At 49.0% G+C, this 6,000-nt stretch overlaps 1 pseudogene; it reads right to left on the bottom strand.

Moving 5' to 3' along the window:
* Positions 1-418: 418 nt before the first annotated feature.
* On the bottom strand, positions 419-5,728 carry LOC127215018 (uncharacterized; annotated as a pseudogene).
* Positions 5,729-6,000: the final 272 nt, after the last annotated feature.

Below are 6,000 nucleotides of genomic sequence, written 5' to 3'. Positions count from 1 at the left end.
TTGGCTCTCCATTCGGGACATGGGGGGCATGGATCCAGGAGGCGATTCCTTTGACCTTCACTGCCATTGCTTGAGCACAAGATATGGGCTTTTCCAACGAGTCTCAAGGTTTCCTGCTCGGTGACATCTTACTTATACCGAATCTCTGACCTGGAAACTATGTGGGACTTGCAGGTCTCCTTCAGCTGAGTAAGCCTCCTGGAGCTGCTTCCATGCTCACTGTCTCACCCACTTGAGCACCTTTAGCCTAGCAAACAGGGGCTGGGAGGACATCACATCAGCACTATGTGCAGAAACAATTTCTACAAGTGGAGGGGGCCCCCCATAGAGTAATTCATAGGGAGGCAGCCCAAACCGTCCAGGGGTGTTTCTACCCTGAAAAGCACAAAGGGTAGGAGACTATCCAGTCATTATGCCAGTCTCTGCGGTCAATTTAGTGAGGGTCTCTTTAATGGTTCTATTCATCCTTTCTACCTGCCCTGAGCTTTGGGGTCTTTATACACAATGTAATTTCCAATCAATTCCCAACATCTTGGCCAGCCCCTGACTTACCTGGGCAACAAAAGCTGGACCATTGTCTGATCCTACTACCTTAGGCATTCCAAATCTTGGGAAAATTTCCTCTAGTATTTTCTTAGCCACCATGGTTGAGGTCTCCTTCTTGGTAGGGTAAGCCTCTACCCAACCTGAAAATTTGTCTATAAAAACTAATAAGTACTTGTTACCATATTTGGCAGGCTTTACCTCCGTGAAGTTCAATTCCCAGTGAGCACCTGGATGGCTTCCCCTCAGTCTCTTCCCAGGAGGCATTCTTGCAGGGTTAGCATTAAACAGCTGACAAGGCATACAGTGTTTTACTACTGAGTCCGCCACCCCCAATATTCCCAGAACGTGATAAGGGGATGTTCTAACCTAGCCTCCGCAGATGTTTAGCCCCTAGGTGGGTTAAAGGATGTATCTGCTGGACATACTCTGACCCTTCCGAGTAAGGTAAACTCTTCTTTCCATCTGAGGTATAGTAAGTCCCTTCTGGGGTTTCAGTGAACCTATCTATTTTTTTTTTTTATTATTTCCCACCAGTCTTCAGGAGTATACTGTCATCCAAGTTCGGGGGGTTTAGACCTCTCTATTACAGGCAGCAGGTTGATACCCTGGGCTGCCTGCTTGGCTACCTTGTCAGCCATGTGATTTCCTTTTGTGATGAAGTCTTTGGCCTTTTGGTGTCGAAGGCAATGTATAATGGCCAGTCTTTTTGACAAATGTAATCTTCTAGCAAGCTTGGAATTTCTTCCTTGTTTTTGACTATCTTCCCTGCTGAAGTAAGTAGTTTCCTTTGCTTATAAATAGCCCCGTGCACATGTGAAGTTGCAAAAGCGTACCTGCTGTCTGTGGAGATATTCACGGATTTACCTTTGGCTAACTGCAAGGCCTGGGTGAGGGCCACAAGCTCAGCCTATTTTGCTGAGGTTCCTTCTGGCAGGCTATGGGCCCAAACGATGTGGGTTCCATCTACCATTGCTGCCCCAGCCATTCTTTTACCTTCCACCATGTAACTGCTCCCATCGGTGAACCAGTTCAATGCCTCCCCAGCCAGCAGGATGTCCGTGAGATCTTTGCAAACTCCAGGCTTTTCCATCATCAGTTGATGGCAGTCATGAATCACCTGTTCATCAGTCTCCTCAGGCAGTAGGGTGGCAGGGTTGAGGGTGGCTGGCAGAGCAAACTTAATCCTCTAGGGGAGAAGCAGGCTTTGATTGTGAGTCATGCGAGCATTGGTCATCCATTGGTCTGGGGGCTGCAGGACGATGTGCTCCAGTGAATGGGAGGCTATTATGGTTACTTTCTGCCCTAAAGTCACCACGTCAGCATCTTGAAACAGTACCGCCAAGGCCCTGATAGCTTTTAGGCAGCCAGGCCATCACCTGGCTACAGGATCAAGCTTCCTTGACAGATAAGCCACTGGTGTGTTCCATGGCCCCAGGGATTGAGTTCAAACTCCCCGGGCTATTCCCTTAAGCTCGTGCACATAAAGGGTAAAAGGTTTAGTTACATCAGGGAGAGCTAGTGCAGGTGTACTAACCAGAGCCTTCTTAATGGCATCAAATGCCTCCTGATGATCTGAGTCCCAAGAGAATATTTTTCCTTAGTCAGTGGGTAGTGAGGGGCTGCTAGGGTCGAGAACCCTGGGATCCATAGTCTGAAAAACCCAGCAGTCCCCAGAAATTCTCTCACTTGCCTTGCCATGGTTGGGGCTGATATCTGGAGTGCAGTTTTCTTCTGAGACTCTGAGAGCCATCATTGCTCATCTCGTAGACTGTACCCCAGGTACTTTACCTCTCTCCTGCAAATCTGGGCCTTTTGGGCAGAGGCTGGATAGCCCAGATCTGGCAGTTCCAGCAGCAGTGCTTGTGTTCCTATCCTGCAGTCCTGTTGAGTGGCTCCGGCTAGAAGTAGGTCGTCCACATATTAGAGGAGTTGGATCCTGAAGATGGTGAGATCTTTATGAAGGGCCTCATCAAAGATGGTCCGGGCATTTTTAAATCCTTGTGGCAGTTGGGTCCAAGTGAGCTGTCCAGTTCTGTCCATGTTGGGATCCCTCCATTCAAAAGCAAAAAGCAGTAAGCTGGTAGGATGTAACCTCAGGCAGAAGAAGGCATCTTTTAGGTTTAATACTGAGTACCAGATCCGCACAGTTGGGAGGGCACTCAGGAGTTTATAAGTGTTTGGGACAGTTGAATGTATGTCTTGTGCCCTTTTATTGACCTCTCTCAAGTCCTGCACTGGCCGATAATCATTGGTACCAGGATTTTTAACTGGCAGCAAGGGAATGTTCCTGGGAGATCGAATAGGAACCAGGACGCCTTGCTGGATCCACCTCTGGATGTGTGGTCGAATTCATTCCTGGCCCTCTCAACTCATGGGGGTACTGTTTAACTGACACCGGGGTAGCACTAGCTTTCAGCTGAATTACCTATGGAGGCACTTGTTTTGCCAGACCCATACCGGATATTTCTGCCCAAGCTAAGGGAGTATGGGCCAACCACCAGTCCATATTGGAGGTTCCAGCTCCATCTGAACAGTCAAGGTCAAGCTCTGGCTCCTCATGGAGTCTGTACTCATCTTCTAGCCTAACAGTAAGGACATGTAATTGATTACCCTGTTTATCTGTAACTGATGGCTGTTTAGAGTCAAAATGAATGTGGGCTCCTGCTTTTGACAGGATGTCTCTTCCTAACAGAGGATAGGGGCATTCTGGAATGACCAAGAATGAGTGGGATACCCGGCCCATGCCAAGGTTCACTGTTCTTTGGGTAGTCCATGAATATTGCCGCTGCACTGTGGCACCCATTACCCAGGATGTTTTGTCTTTTAATTTTCCTAACGGCTGTACCAGCTTTGAATGCTCTGCTCTGGTATCCACTAAAAATTCAACTGGTTTCCCCTCCACTCTTAAAGTTTCCCTGGGCTCGGGGAGGGGGTCTGATTCCCATCTTCCCTAATCTTCACCTTCCCCCAGGGCTAGCACCTTCGATCCCTTGTTTTTCTTTTTGGGGCAGTTTTGCCCAATGCCCCCTTTCTCTACAATAAGCACATTGGTCTTTCTCAAATGGGGTCCTGTTGCCCAGGCTTCCAGACTGTCTATGATCTGCTCTAAATTTTCTAATTTCTCTCTCTCCTTCTCAATCATTTCTTCTTTCAACCATTGTGGCCAAGATTTTAGTCAAATTTCTTTCCTGTCTTCTGTCATGCCTGTTCTCCCTCCTTTTTCCTTCTCTTTTCTCTGTTCCTTTTCTTCCTCTGTCTCCCTTTTAAAGTACACTTTCTCTGCCTCTTCCACTAAGTCACGCAACTCAGCTTCTTGTAAACTTTCCAGCCTCTGGAGTTTCTTCCTATATCCGGGGCTCATTGACCTATAAAGGACAGCATCACTGAAGCTCTCTGGGCTTCTGAGGTAGAGTCAAAGGGAGTAAACCGCCCGAAAGCCTCCATGAGCCTTTCAAGAAACACCAAGGGAGATTCGGTTGGTCCCTGAATCATCTCTCTCACCTTAGCCAAATGAGTAGGCCGCCTTGCGGTGCCTCGGAGACTCTCCACCAGAACCTGGAAATACACTTTCAAGCTTTCCCTACCTGCGGGGGTGTTAAAGTCCCAACTGGGGAGCACCAAGGGAAATCCCAGGTCATTCTTGTTCTGCAGCTGTGTGGGCTGCCAGTAGGTCACAGGAACATTTTTTTCTAGCCTCTAACAGAATTCTCTCCCACTCCTCAGTCATGAAGAGAGTCTGCAACACCTGTTGACAATCATCCCAAATAGGCTGGTGAGAAAACATAAGGGAATCCACCAACCCCATAAGGTGTTGGGGATTCTCTGAAAAAAAAGGGGGGTTGCTTCGTTTTCCTGTAGTAAAGACCTGAGGAGGAAAAGGGCCAGTACTACAGGGTCTGCAACTGGTTACCTGGCACTGGGGGATCAAAGGTGCTTAGCCGCAGAGTCACAACCCCCATCCATTCGCTCTGGCGTCCTTGGCTCCTCTCCGACTTAGGGTTCCAGCTGCAGGCCCTCCTGGCACTGGGGAGCTGAGAGCCTCCCCACCGGATGCAACAAAAAGATTCAGACACACGTGGCATGGGCGGGCAGCTCAATATGCAACTAGGTCATACCGAGCAGCCATAGCCAGAAGCCAGGAGTCTCCTCACCAGAGGTAGCAGAAGGTCCCCCTGCAGCAGCCTGTATCTGATATGGGTTTGAGGGGACGGGCTGAGATTCCAACCAGGCTGGAGACTCCTCAATCTCAGGGTAGATTCGAGGAGAGTGTTTGGGTTCCCCAGGCAGATATTCTTTCCACTTCTGAGGGCCAGAACTCGGGAGCCTGGCTCTCTTGGCTTGCTCAGCCATGGCTTAACCCACGGGGGAGGGTTTTCCACCATATCCTTTAATGCAAGGATATAGGGTTCTCATAGGGATGAGAGCCAGATCCAGTCCAAAAGACAGTGGTCTTAACAGCTTGGATAACCTCTGGATTAAAAGGTCCTTCTGGGGACCATCCAATGTCCTTGCCAGCCACTCAGAGGTACACAAAGTCTGCCAGGGGTTCTCCCGGACCTCAACTGACAAATTATGGGTTCGAGATTTAACTTCAGTCCAGTGGTTAAGAGTTAGACTAAGGTCAGGGGAGGGTCATTACTGTCTGTCTCATGATAAAACGACAGACAAAGACACACAGGACAAAATCACACAGAATTGCAATTAACAGATCCGGACACAGGAGACCCGGCCAGTGGTCAAGAGTAAGAGGGTTCTCTACCATCTGTCCCATGATAAAGTTATACGCAAAAACATACAGAACAAGAGAGCCTGAGACAGCAGCTACCAGATCCAGACACGTGGCCTGCCAAATCTCCAGCAAACAGCAGCTGACTGAAGCTGAGAGCCTCCCCACCGGATGCAACAAAAAGATTCAGACACACGTGGCATGGGCGGGCAGCTCAATATGGAACTAGGTCATACCGAGCAGCCATAGCCAGAAGCCAGGAGTCTCCTCACCAGAGGTAGCAATCAGATTCAGACACATGTGGCTTAGGTAGGCTGTGGAATAAGTTTCCACTTCAACAACACAGTTTGGCCCTATTGGCTGACAGTTAGAAGCTTACAACTGGGAGTCCCCAGGCTTTCTATACTCCCCTGGAAATCCCACCAGGGCCACAGCTGTGTGACGGAATTCGCACATCTACTGTCCACTGCCTCTCAGTCCTTATGTCCCAAAAAGGCAGCTGCAAACTGAAACCAAGAACGTGTTCCAGAAAACCGATACCAGAAAACACATGTTCAGAACAGAGACTTTGGCTGAACACACAATACATACAAGTACACACCCACACACACATCCTAGGGGATCCCCGTACCTCCAAGCCAGTTCGCAGGTGAGAAGGGTGGTCGTGGATTCCAGGCCAACACACCAAATGTTAAAACCACAGAGGACTTGGAACCTCACACCCCAAC

The sequence above is a fragment of the Phodopus roborovskii genome, unplaced genomic scaffold (genome assembly GCF_943737965.1).
Source record: "Phodopus roborovskii unplaced genomic scaffold, PHOROB, whole genome shotgun sequence".
NCBI classification, from domain to species: domain Eukaryota; kingdom Metazoa; phylum Chordata; class Mammalia; order Rodentia; family Cricetidae; genus Phodopus; species Phodopus roborovskii.
The sequence above is the reverse complement of the archived record's forward strand: the minus strand, read 5'-3'. Positions and strand labels throughout refer to the sequence as shown.